A 14,252-nucleotide genomic window follows, 5' to 3' on the forward strand; every position below is an offset into this window, starting at 1 on the left:
GCAAAAAAATAAGCAAAGAATAATCTTCTAATTTCAGAGTCCTGAGAAGTAAAGGAAGTGTTCTCGTTGGAGGGCACCAGAAAAGGACACTCTTCCTAGCAAAAGGGATAGTGGGAGCTTGACAACTTCAAATTATTTTTCAGAACTAATGTGTTAAAGGTGAACTTGTAGCAGGTGAAACATTTCCATATGAAATGTAGTTGCTGGCAATGGCTTATATGGAGTAATTGAATAGAAGTTCAATTTCTGTCTAATTTCGGTCACGATTACATGTAAAACTCATTTTTTCCTTTTCCTTAGTTACATTTAAATTGCTAGAATGAGTAGGAAAATATGATTGCCACCGCAGTGCACTAACCTGCAGAATAGTGACCTGTCAACTTTCAATGCTCCTATTGCCTATTTTCTCCTAGCAATGCTGACACAGGCTAGGCTTGGCTCATACACAGGAGAATTCAATTTTCTCATTATAGTATTAAGAGAAATGCTAGGCAAGGAACATAATGTGAGAGGAAGGGCAGAAAAACACATGCGCTCCAAGATGATTGTCATAAAATTAAGTATTAAATTTTCCAAATATCATAATACAATTTGTTTAATCTTTTGAATACAGCATCACCCCATAGCCCAGTCTCTATCTCTGGTGTTTGCAATAGACATAGAAATCAGTGTGTGATGTAGCTACAAGCTGTGGTTTTAATCATAAGCCTGAAGGTCTCTGGCATTTTATGATGTGATTTCTTTCCCATTCTCTTGCACTTAGCATTTTAAAAATGTATATTTTCTAAAGGTGCTGATGGCTCATGCCTACTGTAATTCTAGCTACTCAGGAGACTGAGATCTGAGCATGGTGATTCAAAGCCAATGAGGACAGGAAAATCCATGGGACTCAGCTCTGATAAACCACCAGAAAACTGGAAGTGATGTGGTGATAAGACTAGTTTTGGGTATGAAAGCTCAAAACCAGATCCTAAGTCCTGCGTATAAGCCCCATGACTAAAACAAAAATAAAAATAAAGCAACAAAAAACACCTATATTCTTGGTTTCAATAATCTCAACCTATTGGCCCTTCAATGATCCGTACTGTGCTCGTGTTTCCCTAGAAGAGCCTTACAATCAGGGGCAAAAGGACAGTTGTGGGAATACGTCAGTGATATCAAAGGCATAATCACGGATAGTGAAATAAATACTATTGTTGACTTTTTGCTTAGAGTTTTAGAGTTGCTCTTCACTTAAAAAAAATCAAGTTTAATCCAATTAACAATTGCCATTATTTTGTAAGACTTAAAATATGTACCAACTGCTCTGTAAGATTTAAAGGCTTCATTGCTACTTCAAGCTGTGTCAGTGTGATTGTTCACAAACAAAAGAAGAAAATAAAAAATGTTTGGGCATTTGTTTTTCTATTTTTTAGAAGTTGAATCCTTAGAAAAACAATTATGTATACAACTGAACAGGGAAACAGGTAAAGACTTTCAAGAGAGTAACAACCACATTACTACCACAGGGCTAGTTTGTGTACATTTCTCATTAGCATCAGTTAGCTGTACAACAATTTCATCTTGGCATTTCTATACAATGTATCTTAATCACTCTCACCCTCACCTTCACTTTCTCCTCTTTCCTTCCCAAATCAATACCAGCTCCATTGTTCCATGTACATAATGTATATTTATTACTAAAATGACTGCTGTACAAATCACTGTAATCAAGAAATGAATGGAATACTCATCTAGCCCTCTAAATTTTCATGTCTGTATCTGTGGATTTGGCCAATACAAAACAAATTATATGAAAAAAACCTGCATTTATACTGAATGTGTTTGTGTATGTGTGTGTGTGTGTGTGTGTGTATGTGTGTGTGTGTGTAGATAGAGATCTTTTTCCTTGTCATTATTTAGGACTCTCTCTCTCTCTCTCTCTCAGAGGAATATTTATTTCTTAGCTACTTCATGATTTATAAGTCATCTTCAAGGCTGTCCTGGCAAAGAAGCAGGCCTAAGAAGACAAGTCTAAGATGTTTATTTTTTCCAGTTCTTTGCAGACAAAAAGGTTTTTAAAAAAATCACCAGTTCTTAGAGAAAGAACAGAGAGCAAAATGAAAGAGACTATATATAGGTGTGTGTGTGTGTGTGTATATATATATATATATATATATATATATATATATATATATATATATATATATATCAGTCTGACCATGGACTAACAATCCTCCTGACTCAGCCTCCCAAATGCTGAAATTGCACATTTGTGCTCCCATGCCTGGTGTTAACTAGTATTTTAATTATTCCTTCTAAATAGTATGGTTTAGATTTTTTTCCATAAGACTTTCATATACCAGTAATCTCCATAATAAACAATCAAAAGCATGTAAGTGAATCAGAGCAAAATCAGCCATCAAGTGAGGTGGCAGCCTGCTTTTCCTCTCCAGTGTGCCTATACCACTCTATTCGTTCTGCACAGTACCGTGATAGGGGGTGGCGCCACCACCCAACTCTCAAACTGGCATTGTTAGAAACTACAGAGTGTGGAATTAGAGGGAAATATTTGCTTTCGATACCTTCTTGACCTTTCTGACATGTGAGGTAAGACCTGAATTCTTCATAACTAAATGGGAAAAGGGCCATTATCTGTGTTGATACTAGGATTTAGGCCTATAATTCAGGTCTTTTATTTCAGAATCTGTCTTATAATTTCATACAAGAAAATTACTAATTCCATATGTTCAAGTAAAACAAGATAAAATGGTCTGACCTTTTTTTTTTTTGCCAGTCCTGAGCCTTGAATTCAGAGTCTGGGTATGGTCCTTGGGCTTTCTCAAGGCTAGAGCTCTACCACTTGAGGCACAACACTATTTCTGGCTTTTTTTTATGTATGTGGTACCAAGGAATCAAACCTGGGTCTTCGTGAATGCTAGCCAAGCACTCTCTCTACCACTGGGCTAAACTCCCGGCCCTGGCCTGACCTTTTTATTTATTTATTTATTTATTTATTTATTTATTTTGGTCTGACCTTTTTAATGGAAGGATACTATGATCTCAGTGAAATCTAATGGATTAGAGTTTCATCACAAATGAATTAGAAATCAAATCAGTTATTTTTCATCAGATATAATTCACAGACACATAAATATAATACTGAAGTATATATACATAAGTATAATTATATACTTCCTTTTTTTTCTTCTCCAAAATAATTTTTCAGAACATTAAAAAATTAGTTGAGGGGACTGGGAGTGTGTTTGCCTAGCATGCACGAAGCCCTGGGTTCCATTCCTTGGTACCACATACTCAGAAAAAGCTGGAAATGGTGCTGTGGTTCAAGTGGTAGAGCCCTAGCCTTAAGAAAAGCCCAAGGACAGTGCCCAGGGCCTGAGTTCAAGCCCCAGAATTGGCAAGAAAAAGTTTTTTAATAAATAAATTTTAAAAATTAATTAACAGATTTGAAAATAATTCCTTTTGTGATAACTAAAAAAATTAATTTTGTTTATGTGTGCCAAACTTTCCACATAAAATTACAGGTCAAATTATATAAACTATATTTAATTTTTAAAATTTCACTGCATAAATATACTTTAATTATAGTTACATGATTTTTGACATAAATATATATCCTTAGAATTTAAAGACCTATAGAGAGTTATTTCCCAATTCAGTATCCACATAGTTACATGTACATTTACATATTTACAACTGCCTTTCAACCCCAAATTTAATGAACTTACACTAGCAGTAAAGACAAAATTGTCAGTGCAATAACAGAATTAAGAGCCCAGGTTTTACCAATGAAAACCCTGTAACTCATGGAGATTGAACAACACATTGTTGAATCACCAATGGGTCATCGAAGAGATCAGAACAGAAATCCAACAGTTTATGAAATTTAACAAAAAGGAGCATACAAAATACCAGCTCCTTTGGGACACAGCAAAGGCAGTACTCAGAGGAAAATTTATAGCTCTGAGTGCCTACAAAACAAATTAGGAAAATCACAAACCAACAATTTAATGTGTCACCTTAAGCTCCTGGAAAAAGAGCAACAAACCAACCCTAATCCCGCTAGAAGGAAGCAAATTATTAAAAATCAAAGCAGAATTAAAGGAATTGGAGTCCAAAAAAACTATAGAAAGAATCAATAAAACAAGGAGTTGGTTCTTTGAAAGAATTAACAAAATTGACAGGCCCTTGGCAAATCTTACCAAAAAAAAAGAAGGAAGCATACTGAAATAAACAAAATCACAGACAAAAATGGTAATATCATGACAGAAATTACCAAGATCCAGATCATTATGAGGGAATACTTCTCAAACCTTTATGCCAACAAATTTGAGAATCTAGAAGAAATGGATGAATTCCTAGCCAATATTAACATATCCACACTGAACCAAGAAGAACTAACCCAACTAAAAAGGCCGATTTCAAGCACTGAAATAGAAATGGCAATAACAGACCTTCTACTTAAGAAAAGCCCAGGGCCAGATGGATTCACAGCTGAATTCTATAAGGTCTTCAAAGCAGAGCTCACACCAATACTCCTCAAGCTCTTCAACAAAATTGAAAATGAAGGTTCTTTACCAAACTCATTCTATGAAGCCAGTATAACCCTCATCCCCAAACCAGACAGAGATTCATCAAAGAAAGAGAACTATAGACCCATTTCTTTGATGAACATCAATGCAAAACTTCTCAACAAAATACTTGCCAACCGTCTACAACAACTCATCAAAAAAAATATACACTATGATCAAACAGGATTCATCACAGGGAGGCAAAGCTGGTTCAGCATACGCAAATCAATTAATATAATTCAACACAGCAACAGGAGCAGGGACAAAAATCACATGATTGTCTCAATAGATGCAGAAAAGGCATTTGACAAGATCCAACACCCCTTTATGTTAAAAGCTCTGGAGAAAATAGGAATCCATGGAACATTCCTCAATGTAATAAAGGCTGTGTATGAGAAACCCACTGCCAGTATTATACTTAATGGCGAAGAGCTAAACCATTCCCTTTAAAATCAGGAATGAGACAAGGATGCCCACTTTCTCCACTCCTCTTTAACATGGTATTAGAATTCCTAGCCAGTGCAATAAGACAAGAAACAAGCATAAAGGGGATCCAAATAGGGAAAGAGGAAGTAAAACTTTCCCTCTTTGCAGATGACATGATTCTGTATTTAAAGAACCCTATAATTTCCACTCCCAAGCTCCTTGAGCTGATTTAAAACTTAGGAAGGGTAGCAGGGTATAAAATTAACCCTCAAAAATCAACTGCCTTCCTCTATGCCAACAGTGAGAGGAATGAGACAACAATCAGGAAAGCAACTCCTTTTGCAATAGCCTCAAAGAAAATAAAGTACCTAGGAATTAGCTTAACTAAGAATGTAAAGGACCTTTTTGATGAAAATTTAAAACCCTGAAAAAGGAAATTAAAGCAGAACTGAGGAGATGGAAAAACCTCCCGTGCTCCTGGATTAGAAGAATCAATATTGTGAAAATGACAATCTTGCAAGGGCTATGTACAAATTCAATGCAATAGCCATCAATATCCAATGTCATTCATTAAAGAAATAGAAGAGGCAATCCAAAATTTCATATGGAATAATAAAAGACCCCATATAGCAAAAACACTTCTTAGCAGAAAGAACAGCACAGTAAAAATTACAATACCAAACTTTAGACTCTATTACAGAGCTATAATTATCAAAACAGCTTGGTACTGGTACAAGAACAGGCCTGAAGACTAATGGAATAGAACTGAGGACCCAGATATTAAACCACAGACCTATGGCCACCTAATCTTTGACAAGGGAGCCAAAAAAAATAGAATGGAAGAAAGATAGCCTCTTCAACAAGTGGTGCTGGCAGAACTGGTTGAGCACATGCAGAAAACTAAAGTTGGATCCTTCCTTGTCACCCTGCACTAGAATTAACTCCAAATGGATCAAAGACCTGGAGGTAAAAGCTGACACACTGAAAACTCTACAGGAAGGAATAGGAGATACACTAGGCCTCCTTGGCACAGGTTGAAACTTTCATAATAAGGACCAAGAATCACAATAAATCAGAGAAAGGCTGGATAAGTGGGACTGCATTAAACTGCAGAGTTTTTGTATGACAAAGGACATAGCTAGTAAAATAATTAGGAAGCCTACAGAATGGGAGAAGATCTTCACCAACCATACAATGGACAAAGGCCTCATATCTAAAATATATCAACAGCTCAAAAAATTGAATCACTCCAAAACTAATCTCCAAAGAAACAACCATCCCAATAAAAGATGGGCCAAAGACTTCAAGAGAGTCTTCTCTGAAGAAGATATAAAAATGGCCTATAGACACATGAAGAAATGCTCAACATCTCTGGTCATAAAAGAAATGCAAATCAAAACAACTCTAAGATTCCACCTCACTCCAGTTAGAATGGCCAGGATCAAGAAAACTAATAACAACAGATGCTGGAGGGGATGTGGCAGGAGGGATCACTACTACACTGTTGGTAGGAGTGCAAACTCGTTCAACCACTATGGAAAGCAGTATGACAGTTCCTCAAAAGACTAAACATAGAGCTCCCCTATGACCCAGCAATTCCACTACTAGGCATCTACCCAATTGTCCAGAAACAAGGACATACTAAATCCACTAGCACAATGATGTTCATTGCAGCACTTTTTACCATAGCAAAGATATGGAATCAACCCAGATATCCCTCAGTTGATGAGTGGATCAACAAGATGTGATATTTGTACACAATGGAATTCTATGCTGCTGTCAGAAAGAATGACATCGCCCCATTTCTTAGGAAATGGACTGACTAAAAAAAAATCATATTAAGTGAAGTAAGCCAGACTCAAAGGAACATAGGCTCAATGGTTTCTCTCATTTGTCACAATCAGTAGAAACCTTGGGCTCTCACAGCAGAGACTTGCAATAGAGCAAAACCTAGATACATAAGGCCATACAGTATGGCGCTAAATGAAAGGACCTCTAGGATATAGAAACAAAAGCCATATAATGAGTGATTGTTGTCCTTAATGTACTGTTATCTCTCTTGCTGTCCCTTGGTTATCTTATATTGTTACAATAGCTCACTTTGTTATCTGATATGTTGGATATGTTTGTATTTGGTTATTTGAAATTTGTTAGGGAAGGGGGGGGGAAACAAGATGAGGGGTATGGTGGGATGGAGGGAAATGGGGACCAAGACATGAGAAAGGGTATCAATGTATGTGAATTAATGCACCTTCTATCTGGTGAATATAATGTAACCCTTCTATTAGTTATATATATATATGTATATACAGAGAGAGAGAGAGAGAGAGAGAGAGAGAGAGAGAGAGAGAGAGAGAGAGAGAGAGAGAGCGCGCGCCAAGGCTTTGTAACTGGTTCTTCATCAGAGCATGCTTCAACCCATAGCTGTAAGGAAAAATATTTTACACAATCTTTATATTGGTCTATCTGAATTGAGCATTCTAAGTATGTGGGACAGAAAAACAGAATTGAGGTTTGTAGAAACAAAGGCAAAGGAAAATGTATCAGATCTAAAGGGTAGCAGTGTAACCCATCATGATACTACATACGTCTAATATCAGTTATTTGAGAATCAGAGTCAGGAGGATCATAGTTCAAGGCTAGTCTGGGTAGAATTAAAGCAAGATCCTATCTAAAACACAAGTTCAAAGCTAAAGGACTCACCAGTCCTCTTTGATGACTCAAGTTGTAGATCACTAGCCTGGAAAGTACAAAGCCCTGAGTTAATCTGTAGTATTGCAAAATTAATTGATTGGTTAATTAATAAATTAAAATGTAACTAAACTGAGCAGTAGATTGACTGTTGGAGCCTAAGGGGAAGAAGAACCAACTAGAAATATCACCTGACAGAGCATGGAGAATTTAGTATCTACCTGTCTTAATATTTCCATAGAATGTAAACAATACTGTACCCTTATTTGGGTGCTGTGATAACGATGGAGAAGTATCAATATGGAGTTTATGTTCTAATGTTCCATGACACTGAAGAAAGAAGATAGTTTAAAAAAGACAAATGACAACTGAACAGACAGGACTTGAGGAGCTCTCAAATATACCCCAAAGGATGAGTTTGTTGTGAACACAATTGATTTAGGTGTTAATGGGAAGGTTAACCCCAGAATATGAAGCACTCTACAGTAACTATAGCACTCTAAAGATTCTTTCCCAATGAATCAAAAAATGAATCATGACTAAGTAATTTTTTTTGCCAGTCCTGGGCTTGAGCTGAGGGCCTGAGCACTGTCCTTGGACTTTTTGAAGGCTAGAGTTCTACCGCTTGGGCCTCAGCACCATTTCCACTTTATTCCATGTATGTGGTACCGAGGAATTGAACCAGAGTCTTCCTGCATGCTAGGCAAGCACTCTACCACTAGGCCCATGACTAAGTAATTTTATATAACAACTTGTCAAAACTATTGTTCCTCCTCCACTTGAGGAAGGAATTCTGATATGTGTTGTGTGTTTCCACATTTCCTCAGGGAATTAGAGAAAGGAGCAGGGACAGAACTCACATTTTTAAGGTCCTACTAAGTTCCAAGTGTTTTATAAATACACCCTAAATGCATGCATTGAAAATCCTGTTTTATAGAACAAAACATTAGGGTACAAGGTTAACTCACTTGCCCAATACCACATGATGCTTCTTATGCTTGAGTAAAGAATGCTCCCCTTTCATAAAACTTCCATGAAAACTGTTTCAAAAATTCTGCATTAAAACATGCTGTTTGGAATAAGGTTATCAAACAACGATTCAATTATGGTTAAATAAGTACTTATATACAACAAATAATTTTAAATATTACCATTGAAGAGGTGTACAAATATTCAAGAAAATTAAAAATATCCCTAAATGTCAATAAACTCTTGAGAATCATGACATTTCAGCCGTCAGTAAGAGGCTGCAACCATTTTTTTTAAATAAGTAGAATGTTAAAATTATTGGAACTCATTTTTAAGTTTGCTATTAGAAACCACATTAATAACACAGAGTCTTCATTTTCACTGGTATCCAAATGTCTAAAATGTATAACTGAGTTGTTGTAAAGCTTTGCCAAAATGGGTCAGCCTAAAAGATCAAAATTATGTTCTCTTCACACTGTATAAAGCCATTATTTTTGGACCTAGTTTCTTCCTGTCTTCCAAACATGTTCAACTGGTTTGAATAATCTTAGATCCTTGCTGGCATGATCTGACCCTTCTGATTCACATGTATTCCTTGTATTAGACTGTTTAAATAAATGTGTTTTAGTTGCACCTCTATATATCTCATGCTTCAATAACAATTTCATATATAAGTTCCATGAGACAAGCCCAAGTCTAAGAACAAATGAACCCCTCCAAACAGGAATTTCCTCTATCCCAGAAACTGCAAAACCACTTTACAAAGATGTGATCTGGCAATCTTCCAAGGACTCTAATATTTGTACTGTGGAAAGAGAATGAGTTTATATATGATAAAAATTCATGCGATAACTTTAGAAAATGGAGGTGGAAGGAAGCTTAAACTGATTTATTTTCCAGTGGTAAAAAGCTGGTTGTGAAACTATAGAAACATGAGCTTGGTATACCAAAATGAAAAATGCCCTTCACAGTTTCTAAGGGAATTTTTTTAAATTTTTTATTGTAATGTATAGAGGGGTTACAGTTATCTTTGCCAGGAAGAAGGTGCATTACTTCTCACACACTGATACCCCTTCTCATGTTTTTGTCCTCATTGCCTTCCCCCACCCCCTCCCAATATCTTGTTTCCCCCCTTCTCCAAGGGAATGTTTTCAATTGCTTTTCCTCTGTTCCTGTATTTTCTTAGTGTTCTCTGCATGCTGTATAACTGTTTTATCTCTAGCTTAAGAGGCCTTTGTCTAAATGTATCAGTTCAAATACATAGTGTCAGAAAAAGAAAACTAAACAATGGGGGAGTTAGTAATTTTTATTGTTATTATAAAAGGTGATGTAAGAGGGGTTACAGTTGCATAAGTCAGGTAATGAATACATTTCTTTTTAGACAATGTTGGCCTTTCCTTCACTCTCTCCTAGTTTTTCCCTTTCACGTCCGCTCACACATTGTGTAGTTTGTTTTAGTATAGCGTTTGATGAGTGCCACTGCCACATTAAACTGTTTTTTTCCCTCTCACTATTAATTTCTCCTCTCCAACTATTTGCATTAGCTCTGTGCCAGGGAAACTGGAAGCAAGCATGTGAGAAGGAGGGCTGGCACCAGGGCTCGCATATGTCTGCAGGTGCCATGGCAGCTTTCAAACTGAAGAGATTGCTTGTCATTCCTGGAAGTAAGTCTTCCTGGCTCCAACTGAAAAGAAAAAGGAGTTTGTGATATACATGTCATGTATCATCTTTATCTTCTCTCTAGAGAACAGGATGTATCTTACATAAGCCCATATATGACATCTTATTATTATAACGCCTACCAGAAACCATTTCAAAACATGTATAATAATGTAATAGTACCTATGTACTATTAAGTTAGTTAAAAAGATGAAACTGATGATGTGTTTCCCCCTGCCTTGATACTAAACCCCAAAAAGTCAGTGACTAAGTTGTTTTCTGCTTCAGGTGTGTTTGTTTTTGACCACTATGAGTCTGCAGTCCTTTAAGGCATTAGGCTTAGATTCAGTCACTGGATGGCTCAGATGCGGAGTGCACAACCGAAGCATGCAAGGCCGTGACTACTTCTTGCCTTCTATTAGCCACAACTCTGCTGCCTATAATTCTTTTAAAATGTGATTCTTTTATGTTTTGCAAATATTGACCAAAATAATCAAGATTGCTTGTTATCTTAAATCCCAAAATATCTGTGCCCTTAAACAGAATACACATGATTTATAAAAGAGAAATAGCACAATGAATCGCAAACTGTTATATAGCCATTTCTTTCCAGAGAATGGTAAATAGCTTAATAAAAAAAGACACAAGTGAATCAGAACTGTATGATTCATTGGAGAATTGGGTCATTACAATTTGAATAAGACTTCGATAAATCAACAAACAGACACATCAAATTCACAACCTTTTACCTTAAGATAGAAATGATATCTTTGGGCTGGGAGTCTGGCCTAGTGGTAGAGTGCTTGCCTAGCACACACAAAGACTTGGGTTCGATTCCTTGGTACCACATACATAGAAAAAAGCTGGAAGTGGAGCTGAGGCTCAAGTGGTAGAGCTCTAGCCTTGAGAAAGTCCAAGGACAGTGGTCACGCCCTGAGCTCAAGCCCAGGACTGGCAAAAAAAAAAAAAAAAGAAATGATATATCCCCACTTCACTGCCCCCTCTCTCTCCTTTCCTCAAATATGAGTCAGTTATATGAAACTTGCAAATGTTCATCTCAAGTAAAATCTTCAAATCTTCAAGATAGTATTTATTTTCTTTCACCAGAAAAGGCAGAAAAATCTCATGCGAGAAATACAAAGCTTCACATGGGAATACAATGAAATATCAAACCAGGAGCAGCTCCAAATGAGATTTTGAAGTGTGCAAGTTTTGCACACATGTTTTCGTAGTGCAGTTTCTGACCTGCACTTTCCAATCTACTTGATAGAACCAGATGCTGGAAGGTATCATCTTTTTCCTGCATATCACAGACTTCTCCAAAACTACTCTAGGGGTGAGTACAAAATCACAGTACTGTTACCAGCCGTGCACAATTGGAAGGCAAAGACAACAAACATCTAGCCTCTTAGCAACTAGATACGTTCAATTTGATTTTTATACATATTTACTGGAATTTGTTAACATATTTTGCCAAAAATACTAAGGATTTTTGCCAGAAAGTTGTCTGGATAGCTCCCAAAGGAAGATGCTTTCTTATAGATACTCAAGGATTCTTGAGTTTGGTTTTAAATTTGTCTGTAAAGACTGCAAGAAACAGGCTTAGACTACATGAGGTTTCCCCTGAGGCTGGTCATGTTAATGCCCCTTGATGTAGAAAGGAAACAATCCCTTTGTCAAGTGTTCTTGAGTGAGAAACCATAATTGCCATTTGCAATGGTGATAAATTACAGTGGCTTCTTTGTAGAGAAAACACCAAAAGGCTTAGGTGGGTTATATAGTAGAATGGGTGGATTAAAAATGTTTTGATTAATTCTTTGGTTGTTCATCTAATGCCACAAAATTTTTATTGCCTATTGATCAGGTCTTTTGGTTACTGTTTATTTTCTGAAGTAGAAAGCTTTTTCTCAGTTCTTTAGTTGATATTCCTGAAATTTAAATGTACTTTTTTTAATCCTATAATTTAAGGACAGAGCAAAATTCCAAAAGTATTGTGCCATTATAACTTTACTGTTATAAAATGGCAGAACCATAATTTTCGTCTTTTGTAAGTGTTCTATCACTGGAGCCACACCCCCAGCTTGAGAGTCATGATTTTTATGAAGTCATCATTTCTTGGGGAATTAAAGCAGAATGGATTTTTATGTTTTAGAATTATCTATGGCTACTCTCTGACACTGAGAATGTATTGAGTAGGCTAGGGAGTCTTTTTAAATATTGTGGTCCACAGAGTCTATGATTGACTAGATTTCTCAAATCTATCAAAATACCTATCTCAAAATATCAATCAGTGACAGGCAATTAAAATTATATATGGTGGCAGATCTTAGCAATATATTTTTAAGTTTTTCTGTCTTTACTATTTAAAGTATACAATGTGTTCTGACTCACTCTTGCTATATCAAACCTTGCCCACTAAATTTTAAGCACCTTTACACTATGGACCTTGTCACTTGTACCAGAACAAGTCTCACCATACCACAATGATGTAACTATCTATGCAATTACAATTCTAGGTGATAAACCCATATTTCCAACTAATACTGTATTCCCTCTACATGATACTTTCATTAACACTTCTTATATGTGGGTCTGCTAATAATAAATTAGTTCTACTTTTGTATGCTAAAAAATATGTTTATTTCTTTTTGTTTTTACTGAATATACTGTGGGATCTTGCTTACCACTTCAAATTAAGATATGACATTGATTCTTTAAGAGTTTGAAAAAATACTGTAATGGCTATTCTGATTGGTGTTATGAATTATGTAAATTCACACTTAATGAGAATGAATCCACCCAAATTGATATGTTACATATGTATAACTCTAATTTTATGTATGTTAGATATTCTCATTTAAGAGTATGTGTTTCTTACCTTGTTTTAATTTTCTACACTTTTAGGTATTCATACAACATTTTATATGACTATTTTATCTTACTATTCATGAATTTTCTATTGATTTTTATTTGATGTGTATTTATATAAGTATATTTCAATTTTTGTAGCTCTAGTTTTAAGGCTAATTCTTCGTATCTATTGATAATGAATTATGCATTATTTTTATTATGCATTATTTTTTCTTCTTGTCAGTAAATAATACTTTATAATAATCACTAGTTCAGAAAGACATACAAATTGGACTGGACAGGTTCAGTGACATTATTTTATTAAGATAACTGGACTTCATTTAGAATTTCATTTTTATTATATCTACGTGAAATTACTTTCCATTTGACAAAGGTAATAAAAGTAGAATGACTTTAAAAGTCTAACGGGATGTTCAGCATATCGTAAAAGCTCAAAAATATATTTGTGTTAATGAGTGTTGCTAAGTTAAATGCTCTAACAGAAAAGCAGAGTAGAAAAATTATGGAGTTTGCCACAAAATTAAAAGCTATCTCTGTGAAGCCAGGCATGCTTGTCATTCCAGCACTGGAGAGACTAAGACAGGAAAATTCAACCTAGGTTTCATTGTTACACTCTGTTATAATGAATGAAAATAATATCAAAATGCACATTTAAAAATTATATTTGGGACTGGGAGTGTGGCTTAATGGTAGAGTGCTTACCTAGCATGCAAACCCTGGATTTGATTCCTTGGTACCATTATGCAGAAAAAGCCAGAAGTGGGCCTGTGGCTCAAGTAGTAGAGTGCTAGCTTTGAAAAAACTCAAGGAGAGTGCCCAGGCACTGAGTTAAAGCTCCAGGACTGGCAAAAACAATTATATTTGAAGATGGTTAATATTTTTAATACAAAAGAAAAAAACAAAAAGAATTTCTTAGTATTAATTTATATACCACAATATTAATCAGTGGTTCCTATTATTGATGTATTCAGGGCTTGTGGCATTCTTCAACAAGGTATTTCTTCAGCATCTTTTAAAGAGTAAATTGTTTTGTAATAAGTTCACGTCACAAATGAAGTTCTGGTC

The sequence above is a fragment of the Megascapheus bottae genome, chromosome 21 (genome assembly GCF_031878675.1).
Source record: "Megascapheus bottae isolate mThoBot1 chromosome 21, mThoBot2.hap1, whole genome shotgun sequence".
NCBI classification, from domain to species: domain Eukaryota; kingdom Metazoa; phylum Chordata; class Mammalia; order Rodentia; family Geomyidae; genus Megascapheus; species Megascapheus bottae.